At 48.3% G+C, this 20,439-nt stretch overlaps 1 long non-coding RNA gene across 1 annotated transcript in view; it reads left to right on the top strand.

Annotated features, from left to right (window-relative positions):
* The first annotated feature begins 14,488 nt into the window (after positions 1-14,488).
* Positions 14,489-20,439, top strand: part of LOC147710166 (uncharacterized) — a 65,021-nt gene continuing 59,070 nt past the window's right edge. Inside the window, exon 1 of the long non-coding RNA XR_015295852.1 lies at positions 14,489-14,719. This is a non-coding gene — a long non-coding RNA (uncharacterized LOC147710166). The remainder of the gene's footprint in view (positions 14,720-20,439) is intronic.

The raw sequence follows: 20,439 nt of genomic DNA, 5'->3' as shown, positions 1-20,439 counted from the left end.
AGCTTGTACTGGTTGTATGGGTGCGTGCAGGAAGTGCAATACATGAAGTGCTGTGAAGCTTGTACATGTGGTGAGTGTGTGTGCTGGCAGCAAACTGGACACAGACTGTATTTGAGGTCAATCTAATGGTTCCATACAAATCTTAATATTCAAGAAACCTTGAGTCGAGAAAGCAAAAAAAAAAGTTTTGTTTTTTAATTTTTGAGAATTTTATTTCATAGGCCAACACGTGTTTCACAAAAACTCAAATAAGGAGCACAGAGGAATTTCACTTCACTCATGGTACGATGACCATATGCAATGGTAACGGGGGGCTGGTTCAGAGACCCCCGTTACCATTACATACGGCCGTCGTACCGTGAGTGAAGTGAAATTCCTCTGCGCTCCGTATATGAGTTTTCGATATACATGAATATACTGTTCAATACTCAGGAGAATCTTCATTCTGATCATCAGTGCACCTAAAATATCTTTTCCACAACCAGAGAATTATATATTGCATTTTGTAATGTTAATATTTTGGCCTGAAGAAGTGACAGGTGTCGTGAAACACATGTTGGCCTATGAAATAAATTTCTCAGAAATTAAAAAACAAAAACTTTCTTTTCACTTCTCAAGATTTCTTGATTATTAAGGTTAGTATTGAGCTATTAGTTTGACCTCAAATACGGTCTGTGCTCAGTTTATTTCTTATACTTGCCTGCAGGGAGTTATCCTGTAAATATTTTTTGGGGTCAGTGTTAAACCCGTAGAGAGCTTCCTTTCCACTCCCCCTCCTTGCGATAAGTATGTGTGCTGCCGGTGTGTGTGTTTGTAAATAGCACGCCCTCGTTAAATATAGAAAAGCTGCAGTATTAAACAGGTGCTCGATGAGGAGAGTCAAAGTGTCTTTTCTGTTTTATTCACTTTTTCAGTAGGTCTACCACGAGAAAGCAAACTCAGCTTTTTATTGTAGTCACTATTAGGTTTAGAGCTCTGACCTTCAATGAACAGCTCCTGTTTGAGTACAAAAGTAACTAATATGAGCAGTGTAAATAGTGAATAGAAGGGACATTCTATGGTGCTCAAAGTAAACTAATATGTGTAGTTATAACCAGTAAAATATTTACAAATAATTTTTCGAATGAAATATAGAATTGTTTTTGCACAAATGTTTTTTGATCAAAGCCAATGGAATGAAGGGATTTTGCACAAGTTGAATTGTGCCCATAATTATGGATATGCCACATGTACCGCATAAAACTGTGCCTACCTCAAACAGATAAACAAGCATTTGCAATGCAATGGGTCTTGCATTGGTGAAAGTTAGATATTGGCGGTGGAAATGAGCACGCAGAATTGACAAGTTAAAAATAACTTGGAGGATTTTCTACAAATCCATATTTAGGAGGCCGCTCCTGGCACTTTCAGAACCTGAGAAGAAAACCAAATGACTGGTATTTTTGCAGAGAAAGGAGGGAACCCTCGAGTCAGAGCAGAGGCAGCAGAGGAGTCAGTTCACTGCTCTGTGACTGCATCATGAACCCGGAAGTCCCGGCGCAGCCAGAGAGAGGCAGATGCACAGACACAGCCACTGCACACAGAGAGAGGCAGACGCACAGACACACCCACTGCACACAGAGAGGGACAGACGCACAGACACACCCACTGCACACTCTTCATGTGTACTTTTAAGTGTCTTGGAAGCTGATTGGCTGGGCACATCCCTACCTGCACACTCTCTGCACGAACCTACTTCCATGCGTGAACACGTCCACCTGCTGGTACTTGTCAATGTTGCAAATGTGAGAGCTCCAGGAAATCAGTGCCATCAGGGGATCCGCGGACCCGGCTCAGGAGTACCACCGGGAGCGCGTTCAGCATCCGATCGGGGGATGCTGTTGCTGGCGGCCGCGGAGGGCGGTGGGGTGTCCGGGAAGGCACCTCCTGCGCGCGGACCCTCCTGCCCCCCCCGCCGCCCACGGCCGGGGCGCTGCTGGCCTCCTGCTGCCTGTGCCTGGCCTGCCTGGCCGGGTGCCTGTACCTGAGCTTCAGCGCCGGGCGCCTGCTGCCCCGCCGCTGGGGGCGCGCTGGGAGCCGGGGGTGCAGCTGCGGGAGCTGGTGCGGGAGCACGTGGAGCGCCTGCTGGCACAGGTGAGTGCGGGGCGCACACACAGGGCAGCGTTTCAAACTCAAAGGCACTTTTTTGGGGAATTCTGTCACACTGTAAGGGACACTTCTATAGCATTACCAGACTAGAGGGATTGAAGTGGCCCAGGAAGGGTAGCATGTCCTCCCAACTACTGGGAAAACCCCCCACTGACTCCACCCAGTCCCCTACAGCATCGTTTGGAAGTAAGGGAGCTACAATTGAGGTACAGTGAGCCCCTCGCAGCCGTTGGCGCCGGTGCCACTGCACCTGTTGCACTGCTGCTACCCATAACCCCGATGATATGTCATAAAACAATAAAACGCATCATGGGAACGAGGGCACCGCGTTCACCTTCTTTTCCTATTAGACTGTCAATAATAAACAGGATGACGCGTTAATGGCACGCATTGGCACCGACCAGCCTCTGCGGGTTGATAGCTATCTTCGGCGCCCGTGGGCACGCCGCGGGGTGCTGGCTGCAGCACACAGGGACACGAGAGGGTACTTAACCCAGTGCTGCTGCTGCTGGCTTCGCTCTGCGTGGGCACATCTCTCCGCTGCGCCCTCCTCCAGAAGCCTGGCACCCGCCACCATTCCTGCCACTGCGCAGCATGCCCATACTGTACTGCCACCTGACTGCCATCTCCCCCGGCTCCTTATTGTCTACCCTGGACCCTTGATGCCCCCTTCACCCATCTACGTCACCCGTGAATTCTCTCTGCTGTGCCAGTGGCTAGTGCCTTCCTGCCTCCGAATCCTGCTCTCTTGTTCCTACCCTGTCCGTGATCCTGTCCGCTCGGCTCCCGTCGAGCGGGCACTCCCCCCCCCCCCCCTGCACAGCTGGGGTCCAGCCTCCCCCAATCCCGCCAGGGTTCCAGCCGCCACCACGGACCTCCGCCGTCCTACTTTCTCGCTCCTGCCCTCATATGTTTCTGTCTCCCTCGCCCTCCAAGAGTCCCGTAGTGTTATTCCCAGAGCCAAGCATCCCCTCTACCCCAGGGCATGCCCAGTCCTAGTCCCAGTCTAATTGCCGGACCCAACCCTTCAGGCACTAACGCAAGGACCGCTGACCCCTGCCCGGGGTTCCTGCTGCCCCCATCTCAGACCCACAATCCCTTCCAGAGTGCCCGGCCCTACCCACTGCAGGACCCTACCCGCAGGCGCTTGCTCAAGGACCGATACCACCCTGCCCATGGTTCCTGCAGGTACTTCCTCCGCCGGGCGCCTCTGTCCCGCGTGCCACCTGGTCCTGCTACACGACCCTCTCCTGTCGTAGTAGTGTCGTACGAAAGTGAAAGCAGACTGACTGGAGTAAACTTCTAGGCGTCAGCTCCGAGGGAAGCTCGGGGAGGAAGGGACGGGCGCGCTCTTCCCAGCCTCTGGACCGTTTCCTTCAAGCTTTGCCAACAAGCCGCCCACGCACGTCGTACATGGCATTCATACCGGTGTGTCCAGGAATCCTGCGTATTATGCTTCCTTATTACAGATCGGTAAAAAAGATGCTTACAGTCACAGGCCAGGGAGTTCATGCGCCTAGATGCCGGGATTCACAGAGCTATAGGTTGGACGCCAGGTAACACCATGCATTTGTAATCGGAGTGTGAACCAGAATTCTTCAGATGTCTCTTGTCGGGAGCGGGGCGGGAACGGGGCCGGAGACACGGAGAGCGGGAGGGGGGCGGAAACGGGGCCGGGGATACACGGAGAGCGAGGCAGCGGTAGGGGGGGCGGGAACGGGGTCCGGAGACACGGAGAGCGGGAGGGGGGCGGGAACGGGGCCGGGGATACACGGAGAGCGAGGCAGCGGTAGGGGGGGCGGGAACGGGGTCCGGAGACACGGAGAGCGGGAGGGGGACGGGGCCGGGGATACACGGAGAGCGAGGCAGCGGTAGGGGGGGCGGGAACGGGGTCCGGAGACACGGAGAGCGGGAGGGGGACGGGGCCGGGGATACACGGAGAGCGAGGCAGCGGTAGGGGGGGCGGGAACGGGGTCCGGAGACACGGATAGCGGGAGGGGGACGGGGCCGGGGATACACGGAGAGCGAGGCAGCGGTAGGGGGGGCGGGAACGGGGAACGGAGACGCGGGAGAGGGGGTGGGAACGGGCAAAAAAAAAAAAGCAAGCACTCACCTGGACTTCTTCCGGGTGCCTTCAATGCCGGACCAGATTCGGGGGCGTTCCCGAGGGCTTTTAGCTGACGTAGCGTGACGTAGCCAAAAGCCAACAATTCTCGGGAACGCCCCCGAATCTGGTCCGGCATTGACGGACAGTTACCTCTCCCAATGGCTAGGCTCCATTTATGGAGCTAGCCAAATGGGAAGAGGGGGCGGAGACCCGACTCCAAACACAGCTCATAAGATTTTTTCCTAGAGCATGCGTACTTCGTACTTCGTACGCATGCATCGCTAGTCAAAACCTAAAAAGCAGTGGTCAACCCTATCCGAAAGAGTGCCGCACTTCCATGGACGGACCTTTCCAATCTTCGACCCATCTCCCTTTTGCCCTATCTCAGCAAAGTGACCGAAAAGCATGTGAATACTCACCTGTCAAATTACATCAAGGCAGCGGAGGGCCTGGACCACTCCCAATCTGGTTTCAGGCCCAATCACAGCACCGAATCAGCCCTCCTCTCAGTGACTGATAACATCAGGATGTCACTTGATGGAGGGGGCTCTATGATTCTGGTGCTGTTAGATCTATCCGCTGCCTTCGACACGGTATCACATGAACTTCTTCTCGACCGATTGAGAGATGTTGGCATAGGAGGTGTGGCTATGTCGTGGTTGGAAAGCTTTCTTTCGGGCCGCTCACAAGGTGTCAAGCTGGGCTCCCACTCTTCCACCCTTAGGGAGCTCACCAAGGGAGTGCCACAGGGCTCCTGCCTAAGCCCCACGCTTTTTAACGTGTATGTGGCCCCCTTAGCAAACATTATAAGATCATATGGGTTCACCCCGGTGTCATACGCTGATGACACCCAGCTTTTATTTCCTTTCCATACTCTCACACCCGCAATCCAAAAATCTTTTGCGGATGTAATGAGAGCAGTGGCACACTGGATGGCACAGAACTACCTCCAATGCAACGTGACCAAAACTGAGGTCATGTTGTTTGGGGGGGCAACTCTAACGTGGTCCCCAGACTGGTGGCCCTTGGAGTTGGGACCTGTCCCAAGCCCGAAACAAACAGTTAAAAATCTTGGTATTCGGCTGGATCGGGCACTCCTACTTAAGGAACACACTACCCAAGTCACAGGTGCATGTTTTCGTGTGGTTGGGCTGCTTCGACGTGTTTTTCCATTTCTGCCAGACAACCATTGAAAAACGCTTGTTCAGACCTTAATAATAAGTAGGATGGACGACTGTAATGGCCTATACATATCGGCCAATGAGGAACAACTGAAAAAATTACAAGTAGTCAAAAACACTGCAGCGAGGCTAGTTCTCAATGCCCCCCCCCAGAACTCCCTCTCGTCCCCTTCTTCACCAACTCCACTGGTTACTAGTAAAGCAGCGTGTTAAATTTAAGATATGTTGTACCATACATAAATGCCTGTTTGGCACTGGTCCCAGATACTTAAAGGAAAAATTTGTTCCATATACCCCTGGACGTACTTTACGCTCCAGTAGCCACCAATTGCTTCAGGTCCCAAGGTTCAGAAGAGCCAAAGTGGTCGGGCCCTTTCTTACAAAGGACCTGTCCTCTGGAACTCCCTACCCCCTGTGCTGAAACAAATCACCAGCCTTGAATCCTTCAGGAAAAACCTAAAAACATATCTCTTCACCCTGCCTTAGGTAAAATTTTCCCTTATATTACAGCTAAAAAAAAACCTGATAGAGACTAACCAGTGGAAGCACAAGCGCAGAGATATCCCTTCGGGAATTGAATCAGGCGCTCTATAAGGCTATAAATTAAAAAATAAATAAATAAATTCACAATTTTGACGTCCTGGGACGTTGAACGTCTCCTGTGGAGCACCTACGAAGAGTTCTAAAATAATACTTTAAGAGACTCAGATTAACAAGCTGTGCACTTGCCTCAGTACATCAGTTTCATACCTCACCTGATAACACACAGGCTCCTGCTTTAAGCCACAGTGTGACGTACCACACCTGATAACACACAGGCTCCTGCTCTAAGCCACAGTGTGACATACCTCGACATACCTCGACTGATAACTTACAGCCTCTTATCTTAGGATAGGACAAGAGGTCTAATCAATCTTGTCACTCATCTGCAATTGGAAACGCTGAATTACCTTCAGAAACATTGATTTATTTTGTAACAGAATGCACATACTTTCTTTATGATTTTGAACGTGAAATTACCACATCAGTGATTCCCCACCATCTGAATGTTGTAGGACACCCCCTCAGTGTCTCCTTCTGGGCGAGCACATCCAATGTGGTGGCAGGACAGGGACAGCCCACAATCCCCAAATCTAGTGTTTTCCCTCCCAAGGGCTGAAACTTCCTGGGCCCCTTTTTTAGGTTTAGCCTCGTCGAAAGCTGCGCACTGCGCAGCTTTTCGGCGCAAGCGAAATCTAATGTTACAACAGTGTGGCCTTCGTTCCGCCTCTCTCTTCCATTGGCTAGCTCCATAAATGGAGGCTAGCCATTGGAAGAGAGAACTGTCCGTCATTTCCCGAGGCGATTGGTGGGCGTTCCGCCGATTCTTTCCCTCTCCGCAACGTCATGAAGACGTGGCCACTGTGGGCGTGTACTTTCCCCCCCCCCCCCCGATGTTAGTGTTCATTGTTCGCCTTGTTCCCTGTCCCGCTGGCTGTTTCCTGACCCCCCTCCTGCTGTCCGTGTGTAACGTCCTGAACGTCTCAGGATCGTTAACAGACACGAGAATGAGGACGCAACCACTTGTGTACGGTTAGTTATTTTAATGAAGGCAAAAATGATACAATAAGTAAACAAAAGATATAGTCACTGGAAACCTCCAGTCTTTCTACGTTACCAACCCACAGCACGAATGGTCCTAACCGTCCTCTGCAAATACGCCGGTCCCGGCGTATGCCAACAGAGGGCAGATATGCAATGGCCGAAAATGCCAATCGGTATGCTGTGAGGGGCACGAAGAGTGTGGGGGAGAACAGAGGAGTCAGGAAAACACCCAGCCGGGGTCTCTACCTGAAGGGAGCAGCCGCTCAACCTCTTCCTCGTACTGCACCGGGATGCGAAGTCACCTCCTGGTGCTGCGTCACCGATGCCCAAATCAAGGTATGGTAATGGGATCGAGAGCAGCCGCTCAATCGATCCTGTGGACTGCCTAGCCTGTAACGCGGCAAACACCCCCCGGTGTGCGTCACAGCTGGTAGTCCCTGTATCTCGGGTCGGGCTGGGAGCTACGGCTCCTACCAGCGCAAGTGCCAAGGCGCCTAGACTCAGCCGAGTCAAGGCGAAGCTCAATGGGTGTCCGGTAGAGCTTCCGGGTCAAAAACAGGTTAAGCTTGGCAAGACACGGCCCAGGGAGTAACGACTCGACCTACCTCCGTTCTTGCCTGACTGGAGCACCACTCCGGAACGCTGCTCTTCACGAAGCAGGTGTGTCGGTGGAAACACAATATCCGACAGTGTTCTTCCTCCAGGTTCCTCCTTTTATAGGGCGTGTTTCCTTGGGTTATGTAACGGCTCTCCCGTTTACATAACATCTTCCTCGCTAAGCATCCTGGGATTCGTAGTCCGTCTTTTCCAGATGCTGGTTTACCCCTTCCTGACGGGAATTCTTGACACCGTGTGACCGCCCGCCCCCCTCCCGCTTTCCGTGTGCCTGCCCGCCTCCCTCCCTCTGTCTGTGTGCCCATTAACCCGCCCCCCTCCCGCTGTCCGTGAGACCGTTCACCCGCCCCCCTCCCACTGTCCGTGTGCCTGCCCGCCCCCCCTCCCGCTGTCCGTGAGACCGTTCACCCGCCCCCCTCTCGCTGTCTTCTGTGAGGAGAGCCACTCGTCTTTACCCCATGATAAAGTCCTTATTTCATCCATTGCGGGAAAAATCAAGGACTTAAAATTATATGAATACAAATATTCAATACGCTTAAGTTGACCACTTGGTCAATACTTACACAAACCGCCAATAAACTCAGCCTAATGTCTGATCCCCGTTATTGATCTTTTAATGAAAGCCAATCTCAGGACAGAATTTATCCTGGAAGTCATCTGAGGTTGGGCGGGAGTGCTGATACGTAAACTACCCCGGGATTGGACTGTTGGTAAAAACTCAACCAATCCTAATGTGCAGTGCAGACCTCGGCAATGCTCATTGGCTGTAGAGTTCCTGTACTCCTAAATGGTAAATAAACACTGCCGAGCTGCCATGCTGGAAGCTGGATATAGCTGCTGAGTTGCTGAAGTGAGTTCGCGTCGAAGGCGACCGGGCAAGTAAAGTTCCAGTAGGTAACGCTACTGCAAGGCTGAGTGTGGGTCTGAGGAGGCAGGTCGTACCGCGGTGGAGGCGTGGCAGTTCGGTACATATCTGAGTGGTTTAGATTCGCGGCGATGACGAATGGGTCACTGCCGGGCTTGGGGCTGGCGTGCCCAGCGGACAATCAAAGAGGAAGGATTTGCAAGTCTGTAGTACCACGGATTAGAATAATGATTAATTCACTGGAAATGCTATCACATGAACTCGGCTTGACGACTCAATCCCAGAAAGTACCATCTTGGGACACAGATCAGAGACAATTACTGTGGTGTTCTACCCTAGTGACACCTTGGGAAATAACATATGTGAGTGGGTTATAAGAAACTTAACTGAACAATATAATACAACGTGCAACCTGTAAGGAAGTGTTGTCAGTTAATAACCGGAATATCGCTTTCGAAACCTGCACTTCTAAGGACTGTTCTGATGTAATAAAAGTTGATATAATTGTTTTCCATGGCGGAAAAAGGTTTTCCTTATTAGAACAATTTCTGTAGTGGAAGCGCTACTGGCACCGTTGATGCTTTCAGGAAATGGACACTAATGTTTCGTGGCGCTTCGTAACTAAACAGACCAGTAGGATTAGTAAGGGGTGAACACTGAGCAGCTATAACATAATCCGTGTACACAGAGATATTACTGTGCTTCTTTTCTTCCAATCTATTTTAGAATGAGCTCTCCAGCACAGTGTTTCTTTGGCTGACGAGGACTCATTTAAGGGGAGTTCAATACTGCTCGGTGAAGAGGCTGTGAGGAGTCGCCTTGGATCTGTCCAGCGCCACCTTACTGTCATGGTTAATTTGAAAAAGCTGGAAATCGAGCAGAAATGGATGGTATACAATAGACCGTTGAATCTGCCAAACTTTGGAAGTGAAAACCTAATCTAGATGACAATCGGGTAAGAGTGCCACTGATAGCTTTGGCTCAGCTCAATGCAGTAAGGTCTCACCATAGTAACTGAAATATCTTAAGTGTATCGAGCAACACCTCCCTAGGCACAGTTAGTACTTCAGTGCTTTATCAATTTTCATGTTGACAAGAGAGTATCAATGCACAGAAGACTACTACAAAGACAGAGGATATAAGCCTGAATCAGTCACAGCCCTAAGCAACACGCACCCAACGAGGGCCAATGGCAATGAGGCGGGCTGGTACGTGACTGTGACAGATCGGATTGGCTAAAAGATGTATCTGTCATTGTTGGATCAGCTTATCCACGTAGGATGGACCAGCTTTTTACCTCTCAGAGCTGCACGCGCAAGACTCCTCTTAGAAGACATTTGAAATCGGATTAGCCAATTGCGGAAGCCCTTAAAAAGCCATAGGAAGAGAATGTAAATTGGGTAAGCATGAATAATCCCTAACAAGTGGTATACTACCACTTAAATCTGTAGGGTTTAAGTGTTATGCACGTTCTGGGCTTAGGTGGAGTCGCTGACTGACACAGGGAGCAGCAGCACTGTTCGGCATACATAGCATGTTTGTCTTTTAAAGACACAGGATACTCCATGCGGTATGTTCCAATGGCAGTCCCACCTGCAGCAGCTGCCCATATTTTTGGGTGGAGGAGGTTTGCCCAGTGCTATACCTCGAGTAAGGTGGTGGTGATGCCTTGAGGGTTCACCCCCAGTGGTAGTGTGGTAGACCTGTGTTCCATCATGGGTTGTTAGGAGACTGTTTACTTGTCTGCCCAAGCGTGACTGTAACTGTACAGGCATGGCATGTTAATCAGTGGATTAGCAGTGGCAGGGCTAAAACTAGCAGGAGTACACGCTTATGGGCTGTGCCTGAGGAAACCATGGGAAGGAACTCTCCTCAGACAGTTATACTATCTCAGGAGGCAGAAACAAGCATTGCACCACACAGTCTGTCACCGTCTCCGAATCAGTCACAAAGGCAGATAGCCACTTCGGATACAATAATATAAATTGTGCATGTGGCTTGCCAAATAGAGCCAGTGCTTGAAGCCTACACTGAAGATAGAGTATGTCTCAAAAGAGACCGCATGTGCTGATAAGCGAGACCCGAGAAAGGACCTGATGTATGAATGTTTTTAATGGCCACAAACCCTCCGATTTGATAAATCTGGTGTAAAGTACTAAACCCATTTGATGATTCATAAACGTTTTTAGGTTTCGCGCAGGTGAAAACTTTTGTTTACCAGTATGGACAAAAGTCCCGCCTCTCTGTTCCATTGGCTAGCTCCATAAATGGAGGCTAGCCATTGGAAGAGAGAGGCGTCCGTCATTCTGCGAGGCGACTCGTGGGCGTTCCTGAGATTTTTTCTCATCCTGCCCCTTTTATCACGTCAGTGGGCGGGGTTTATTTTTTTGTCCGTCCAGGTTTCTTTTGGTCATTCCGCGGCCGACCACCGCCAGAGGAAGTCCAGGTCCAGGTGAGTGCTGGCCGTTCCCGCCGCCCCCCCTCCTGCTGTCCGTGTGCCTGTTCCCGCACCCCCTCCCGCTGTCCGTGCTTTTCCCGCCCCCCTCCCTCTGTCCGTGCCTTTCCCGCCCCCCCATTCGCTGTCCGTGCCTTTCCTACCCCCCTCCCGCTGTCCGTGCCTTTCCCGCCCCCCCTCCCGCTGTCCGAGCCTTTCCCGCCCCCCTTCCGCTGTCCGTGCCTTTCCCGCCCCCCCTCCCGCTGTCCGTGCCTTTCCTGCCCCCTCCCGCTGTCCGTGCCTTTCCCGCCCTCCCTCCCGCTGTCCAGCTACAATATTCAACAACGTGTGATTATGTGTAAATCACTTACTTTTCCTGTGTCTGAGATTTGGAATTACCAGCGAAATGTAACTGTAAATATGTTGATATGTAAATATGCACACAAAACACTGCTCCGTCCCTCGACAGTGACCCGCCTGCAGCTGTTTCTAGGCCGAGATAATATTTATCCCTGCACCAGTCCTAGCCTGCCCGGGGAAGGTGTGGTGGTAGCTGCCGGCAGCAAAGTGCTCCGGTGTGTTCGGGGAAGTGCTGAGCCCAGCGAGAGTCACGGGCAGCTCACGAAATCTGATTTCGAAGGGAGAGCCCACCAAACCTGGGAGAAGGGAACGTAGACTCACGCACCAAAATGTCCCGATATTTAGAGGTTTTACTTCAGTCGCAGCACTCACTGAGAAAAGATCCTGTGGCAGATTTACAAGCCCCTTGCGCCACTTTAGCGTCACTTTTAACATAGGAAAAGTGGTGCAAGGGGCTTGTAAATCTACCCCCCTGATTTTAACTAGAAATCAGAATAAAGACATATCGATAATATAACTATAGCTGCACCTCTTTGTCCTTTGCTAAACAAAAACCGACCGCTCTCATGAACGCTCAACAACCACTGACCTACTCCTTACTACGTTGGACTCACCAGTGTGATCTTTGGCTTAGGTGGGGTTGATGAAGCTCAGAGCGGCTGGGATGGACCCCACGACTGTTAGGTTAGTAAAAGAATTGGTGTGGAACGTTCCGTATATAATGTGCCGAGACAAGACATTTGCACAAAACAATCACTGAGTAACAAACGTGTTATTGGAATGCTTTCAATCAAGTTTTTTAACAGCATTACGGCTCACAGCTTGAGTTCAATAAAGTCCAAACTTTTCTCAAAAACGGTCAACAATCACCATAATGTTTGGAACTGTGTGAGGCTCAACGGTGTGGTAGTTTTAACTAAGAGTGGGCGATGCACCGTTTCAATTTAGGGGCATCCTTTCAGTAATTTGCAGGCGACATGATGCTCGTCCGAATATCTCTAAACGCATCCTTTGCTCCATGGTTTCACACAGGCACAGTCTCTCTCTCTCTCATATAAAGCACACTCTCTCTCGAATAAAACACTTTCTCTCGAGCAAAGTTCGGAATAAAACATAAGTCAAACGATCACAAACCCAATTGACATTTATATTGAGGGTACGATATCCCCACTGTTCCCCTGATGTACATCTGTGCCTGTAGTAGTTGCTGTGAGTGATGTCCCACTCCCAAAGGACCAGGTTCACAAAACTCTTTATTTAAGTTTTCTCACTGCTGGAAACTCAAGAATAACCCTCCTGCTTAATTTGTAAAAGAATAAGTCCTGGGGTCCAACGTTTTCAATAGAAACTCACGACTGGCGCTGTGGAAGGACCTAATGTCTCTTCCATCCACCACCAGACCCTCTTTGCCTCTTTATCTCTCTCCCTTTACCTTTCCGTCATTCTCTTCCTCCTTCTTTCCTACCTTTCAGAGACCTTATAAGGCATGGGCAAAGTGGGCTTTGGCCCAGGGCCCCAGCCTTTCAGGGGGCCCCCAGTTCTGCTCTGCACATTGTACAAGAACAGAATGCAGTCCCTCAGTCTGGTAAACCAATGGCTGAAGTGGGCTCGCCCTGTGTCCTGTGATGGGCAGAGGCAATAGGGGATTGCCACTGCTGAGATCAATAGATGAAGATAGAAGAATGAACAACCAAAAACTGTTAGTTAATGCCAGAACTAAACAAGCATTTACAATGCAATGGTCTCGGCATTATTAAAGGTAGAGCTATTGGCATTGCTCATGACATTTTTTTGTTTTTTGTTTTTTTAAATCATATATAAATGGCATTGTCATTTACATTGCCTCACATCTGCCCACTTGGAAGCTGGCATCCCGACCCGTAGGCGCTGGATTCCAGTTCCACGCCCGCCTCTCCTTGCAGAATAATCCCGCAGACCAGACCCCGCCGTTTACAAACAAAACCCTGCTGTTGGTCTGCCCGCAGCTGTCCTCGCCCACTCCGTTGAATAATTAACTTGTTAGCTCCTGCTGTGACAGGCCTGCTTTCACGCAGCGCTATAAACAGGCGCTCCTATTTCACTGATGCCGGTTTTATAAACATTAGCCTATTTGTCAACCCAGTGCTATAATTCACGCGGATTACTGCGGCAAACTTGTTTAACCACTGCATTTTCATCACTGTTTATTAATGCAGTCAGTCTGGTGTGTATGTGTAAGAGTTTGGTACAAAGGAAAACAAAAACGCGATGGGTAAATGCCGGAATTCATCTCGGGGACTGTTAATTGCTCTGGGCCACATTCTTCTCCATCCTGTGTTGCTCACCATGATTTGATTTAATTTTTAGGTTTGGCTCTGGGTGTGTGTGTGTGTGTGTGGCTCTGGGTGTGTGTGTGTGGCTCTGGGTGTGTGTGTGTGTGTGTGTGGCTCTGGATGTGTGTGTGTGTGGCTCTGGGTGTGTGTGTGGCTCTGGGTGTGTGTGTGTCTGTGTGTGGCTCTGGGTGTGTGTGGCTGGCTCTGGGTGTGTGTGTGTGTGGCTCTGGGTGTGTGTGTGTGTGGCTGGCTCTGGGTGTGTGTGGCTGGCTCTGGGTGTGTGTGTGTGGCTCTGGGTGTGTGTGTGTGTGGTAGTAATTGCTGTCTGCTGAGCTCGCCCGTAGGGTACAATAGGTCTCACATTTGCGAGAGATTAAGCTAATGGCAATGTAAATGACAATGCCATTTATTTATCCGTTTTCAAAACCAACACATAAATACAAATTTTGTCATTTACAATGCCAACAGCTCAAACTTTTCCAAAGGCGAAACCATTTCATTGTAAATGCTTGTTTACATCATCATTTGACTTCAGCCAGTCTCTCCACTCAGCCCGTCTCTGGATCTTTGACTGTCTCCGCCTGCGGTGGATTCTCTTCCTTGCACTTGCTCCATGGATCGAGCGTCTCTGCCTGCAGTGGGTTCTCTTCCTTGCACTCTCTCCATGGATCAGGCTGCTCTGCAGCTTCACAAATTCTGACCTCTCTTCAGTTCATGAGGTGTCTGAGGGAAGGGGGAGGGCAGGAAATTAGGAAAAGCACATTAGTGGTCTGATTTTTGAAGGAACTATCATCCTCTCCACCGTCTTCCTGGACTCCGACTCTAAGGACGGCTTGTAGAAAGATTTTTAATATCTAAACAGCTTTTCTTTGCTTCTAACAGAACAAGCTACGAACTGAGAAGACGAAAATTCAAACTGAGATCGAAAAGCTGCGGCAGCTTCTGAAAGAAAATGAGCAAGCACTGCACAGAAGACTGGAGGAGATGGAGAAGAAAATGACCATGATAGAAAATGCAAATATCACCACACTGTCCAATCAAATCAGTGCTCTAAAGGCCCTGATAACGGAGATAGAAACGAAGTGTGAGGCGCCAGCGTGGGAACTCCTGAAGGTGAGATACTGTCTGGAAATAAATCAAAAGAACTAAAGGAAATATTCATATTTTGTGTGCAGCATTAAATGTATGTGCGGAGAGCATATGGTCTTTTGGCAGGTCAATGCACAGTGACCCCACACACTCTGAGCCACACACAATTTACATTGTCACACTTGATGCTGTGAGCCCAACTCCATATACAAACAGAGAAATGTACAGTGACCGTTTACAGTGTGATATACAAGTTAATAACCCATCTATATACAAATTATTTATGTATTTTATCTATTAGGGAGAATGCAACACACCAAGCAATTCCAGGACAGTAAATAATATAGGAAGACCAAGGAGCAAAATGTGTCAAAAGTTAGATAGAAATGGAAAGCTTAATGAGAGACAACACCTGAGAGAACTGGAAAGAAACCAAATTCCTTCTTTTCTAAGAAGTTTGAAAACATTTCTGTTCTAATGCGGTTACTTGTCTCCTGATGCAGGTTGCCACTAACGGTTCCTTGAAATCAGTAATGTAAAGCTCACTGGGTTGTTTGTCATCCATACTAATATAATAAAGAGAGAGCCCAAACATTTGAGGTGGGTAATCTCAGGAACCACAGCACCAATCACAACACCCAATACAGCGTTGGAAAGGGCAGTTGCAGCAGAAGGACATAGGCTATGCATACGCCCACCATATACATTTAAAAGGTAAAAGAACCGTGCCAGCAAAGTAGTCCCTTGTGGGCGTGTCTGCGTTGTGCTGTGGGCGTGTGCTGGGGGTGTGACAACGCTGGGGGCGTGTGGTACGTTCCGCCCTTCTTGCCATGTCTCATGTCGTGTGCTGTGGGCGTGTGCTAGGGGCGTGGGCATGTGCGGGGCGCGGGATTACGGGGAAAAAAGCGAGCGTTGTGCCCAATATTTCATTGTTTTTCCTTCCCAGGTTCTGTCCATTCCAGCTCCGGGTGTCCACCCTGCTCCCAGTAAATACCCCTGCACGCCATAATCATAACCCACCCTTACTCCTTAAAATACCCCAACACCCTTAAACACTAACCCATCTTAACCCTATAAATATACCCTGTACCCCAAAACCCAAACCTATCCCTAAACCCTAAAAATACCCCTGTACCGCAAAACCCAAACCTAGCCCTGAACCCTATAAATACCCCTGTACCTCAAAACCCAAACCTACCCCTGAACCCTAAAACTACCCCTGTACCCCATAACCCAAAACTATATCTGAACGCTTAAAATACCCAAACCAAAACATATACCTCAGTACCCCAAAACATATACCCCTATACCCATACTTACCTTATCCAAACTTTAAAAAAAAACATGCTTTACCATTCATGCATTTTGTTGTAAATGTATGCGTGGTAAAAGCATATAAAATGTAATGCCATGCGTTATAATGGCATTGCGGAGTCATGGTACTTTCACATTGAAAGTATGCGGAGTGATGGTATGCGGAAAGAAAGTTGCGGAATAATGGGTGTTTACGCTCCCCCGGTAAGTACATTGGTGGCACGGCGGCCCTCATCTCCAGCAACATACTCATATTTTTTCACCACCGATTTGAAAAATGCACAGGTCTCCCTCATTGATGGCCAGCACTGACATACACTTTTAGACACACCTCCCGCCACAAGTTCTAGAATTGCGAACTTTAGAGCTGGGGAGCTACGTTCGAATCTCGGCATCAGCTCAACATTCTGTGATTCCAGGCAAATCGCTTTGTCTCCCCGTGCCTACCACAAAAGAATGTGTTCTTCTGTAATGTAAATTGTGCTCATGCCATGTTGTCGGGTTTGCGCTATATAATATTGCAAGGAAAAATAAAGTAGGGAAACTCGAGTTCACACACTACTGAACGCGCACTCTTAAGTGCATCAGCAGTGCACTGTGAATTGGAGCGTTTCACAGGCCTGTCACAGATAAGAAATGCTGTCAAAACGAAATCCTACAAAACAATATACTACTGGCCAGAAGCAATTCATACCCGGACAACGTCGGGACGGGATGCTAGTCCCAGATAAAGATAGAGATTGCCACAGAAAACACTTTAGTTTGAAGAATAGTGACAATTTATATGACGGGTAAACCTTGGTTATATTACAGAGTGTGCAAAATGAATGTCCGCAAATTGCTTCCCGGCAGGAAAATAAATTTGATATACGACTGTATTATCTTAAAACTCTAAACGGCAACCACATTCATTACCTATATGGCTTAGGGTGGGATTAGTGGTGTAAACCTACTTATTGTGGTCATACTCTGTCACTTTAACAGTGATGCTCTGCTCAAATAGGTTGATTAGTTTATAGCCAAGAAGCTTCTTGAGAAGTAGCTCCTTGTAAAGGGCACTAGATGATGGTGACAGAGAACATCTAGTACATCTAGTACATCCCTCCCAGGGAGACAGAGAGCATCCCACAAAGGGTGAAAGAGTGCATCCCTTCGGGGGCGACAGGGAGCATCCCTCAGAGGGTGATAGAGAGCATACCTCGGAGGGTGACAGAGAGCATCTCTCGGAGGGTGACAGAGAGCCTCCCTTCCAGGGTGACAGAGAGCATCCCTCCCAGGGTGACAGAGAGCATCCCTCGCAGGGTGACAGAAAGCATCCCTCGCAGGGTGACAGAAAGCATCCCTCGCAGGGTGACAGAGTGCATCCCTCGCAGGGTGACAGAAAGCATCACTTGGTGGTGACAGAGAGCATCCCTAGGAGGGTGACAGAGAGCATCCAGCCAAGTGTCACAGAGAACATTACTCTTAGTGTGACAGAGAGCATCCCTGTGAGGGCGACAGGGAGCATCCGTCCAAGTGTAACAGAGAGCATTACTCTTAGTTTGACAGAGAGCAACCCTCTGAGGACAACAGAGAGCATCCCTCTGAGGACGACAGAGAGCATCTTTCAGAGGGTGGCCGAGAATATCCCTCTGAGGGTGACAGAGAGCATCCCTCCCAGGTGACAGAGATCATCTCTCCGAGGGTGACAGAGAGCATCTCTCCGAGGACGACAGAGAGCATCCCTCTGAGGACAACAGAGAGCAACCCTCTGAGGACAACAGAGAGCATCCCTCTGAGGACGACAGAAAGCATCTCTCCGAGGGTGACCGAGAGTATCCCCCGGAGTGTGACAGAGAGCATCCCTCCCAGGTGACAGAGAGCATTTCTCCGAGGGTCACAAAGAGCATCCTTCCCAGGTGACAGAAAGCATCTCTCCAAGAGTGGCAGAGAGCATCCCTCTGAGGACGACAGAGAGCATCCCTCTGAGGGTGACGGGGAACATCGCTCTCTGGTTCCACAGCCAGTTCTGAAAAGGTCTAAGTCGAAGTTGTTTATAGTTACCATGACCTGTCAATGTTGGTACAAACATGTAATTTACCAGTTAACCTAAACACATGTCAAAATGTAATTTTTACTTCTAGGAAAAGGATAGATAATAAAGCCATTCTTCCCCGGATGGCAATTTGGTAATCAAGCCCCAATGAAGCTAAAAGCTTGGCTTATAGATTTGCGTCAGTGTTGAGAAATGAAATAGGACGGGTAAGATCTACAGTCCTCAGGAGGCTAATCTTCTTACAAGAATGATGGACCCTGACCCGTTGATATGACCTCACAATTCAGCCTATGATGGAGTTCCGTGACCTTTTGGTGTAACCTCTCTTATAATTACAGGAAGATAACTCCCGACATGTTGATGAACCTTTTGTGTCAGTCTAGGACGATGGGCCATGACTAATTGATGAACTTCAAAGGGTCCTATGCGTTTGGTTTATCTGACAATAGTGGCCCTCTGCTTGCTACCACCCACTAAGTCAGTCACTCTACTGACTTATGATTTCAATAGACCCGGCTTCTCCAACGAGTAGCTTGTGAGCTAGTGCTATCTCTCCAGAAACCTGCAAGTAGCTCTTGTGTGTAGCCAGCCTATGAAATGAAATGTTTTTCCTTGGTTGAATTAATATATGTGTACTAAAATTCTAAAGCGTGGATTTTAAATGAATATGTATTTAGTTTCAGAACTCATGAACTGATCTTTTGAGGAAAAATGGATTTCCAAAATATATTTAAAGGTGTTATTGGAGTGATAAATCATGCAGCTTTGGAGAGACGTATTATTAATATTATTACCCTGGGTCGGGTGCATTGCACCTATGGCCGTCATGTATTACTCATGCAGCTTTGGAGTGACGTATTATTAATATTATTACCTTGGGTCGGGTGCATTGCACCTATGGCTGTCATGTATTACTCATGCAGCCTCGGAGAGGTGTATTATTAATATTACCATGAACCGAGGACATTGCACCTATGGCATCATGTATTACTCATGCAGAGGCATTTCAAACTGCTGGTAATCGTGCACGGGAGGACCACTACTGTAATCTTGCCCTATGTGGTCACTATTACAACACAAATGATAGTATCTCTGGTGCTTTTCTTTGATCATAAGTGGCTCTTATTACAGTAAAGGTTGGAGACACCAGCAATAAGTGGTCATCAATGTAGAGTCATTTGCTGTGAATCAGTATAGACAGTACAGCCAACATGTGTGGTTGTAAACATTAAGCCCAAAATCCTTCCCAATTCTTTCTTCATTAGTTTACATACTCTCTTAGAATTACTCTGTAGTTCTAATTAGGACACTTTCCATTCGCCAGCTGTGCACCTGTTGTCTCGCTCGAAACTGTGCATTTGAGTCCTTATACAGACATGAACTCGTAATTTAGCCATGCTGCATGTGGGTCATAGATTATTTTTTTTAGGGTTGTAAAGGAAGCGCTCACGTTTAATACCAGTCACAAGTTACTTCACCAAATAATATTTAAAGTCAAAGGGCATTACCAGCACAGCCTTCGGCGTTAATTTAAAGCTTATTTGCAGTTTGGACACACATTAAAACAAACGTGACCCCAACACTAGAGGAAATATATAGGTTACTTAAGTAAGAAATCGATCTACATTCATCAGATCCTATTCAAAGTACTATTCACTACTGTTGTCTTTCATGGAAGGACAGGAATGCCTTTTTACTGAACTTGTCCTTTTTTCCGCTCAGAATAAAGTAGGTTGTGTAAAACATGTACAATTATAAAATAAGCATGCCTTATACAATAAGCATGCCTACTTGTAATGAAAGCGACATTTTAGAATAACATGGCTGCCTCTTTTCTTTCATGCTTCAAAGTTGTTGTTTTTTTACCAAAGTTTACTATTTTCATATCATAAAAGTGCCACAATGTGGCATTACAATTAGTAGTGAGGACATGCAGTATATCTCGTTATATTTCAAGAACGTTATTACAATGCATCACATCTACCTGTTATTGTCATGTCTTACATCAAACATGTTATGCCTCCTTTTTGCCCACTACGTCATTTTATTAGGAATCCTGTGAGACACTTACATCTCAGTGTTGAACCAGCTAGTGTCTGCAATACAAGTTCCGACAATATTACGATTCATTGTAAGTAATATAAAATAAACAATATTACCAAACAACTATGAAATAACAGGCCCACCCTAACCCTCCCACCTTCTCAGCTGTGATGCCAACTCTATGTGATGTTATTAACACGTACTTTCAGATCCGAAGCACTTCCAGACCATGTTCATGTGTTTCTTAATCCAGCAGTAAAAAATGTAAATGTACCAATTGCGATAAGAACAACCATGGTCTCCCTTTACACTAGCAAAACGCCTCCCAACAACTAGGAATACAACTAGTGTT

Source organism: Lissotriton vulgaris, chromosome 5 (assembly GCF_964263255.1).
Source record: "Lissotriton vulgaris chromosome 5, aLisVul1.2, whole genome shotgun sequence".
Taxonomy (NCBI): domain Eukaryota; kingdom Metazoa; phylum Chordata; class Amphibia; order Caudata; family Salamandridae; genus Lissotriton; species Lissotriton vulgaris.
This window is presented reverse-complemented; position numbering and strand designations above follow the sequence as displayed.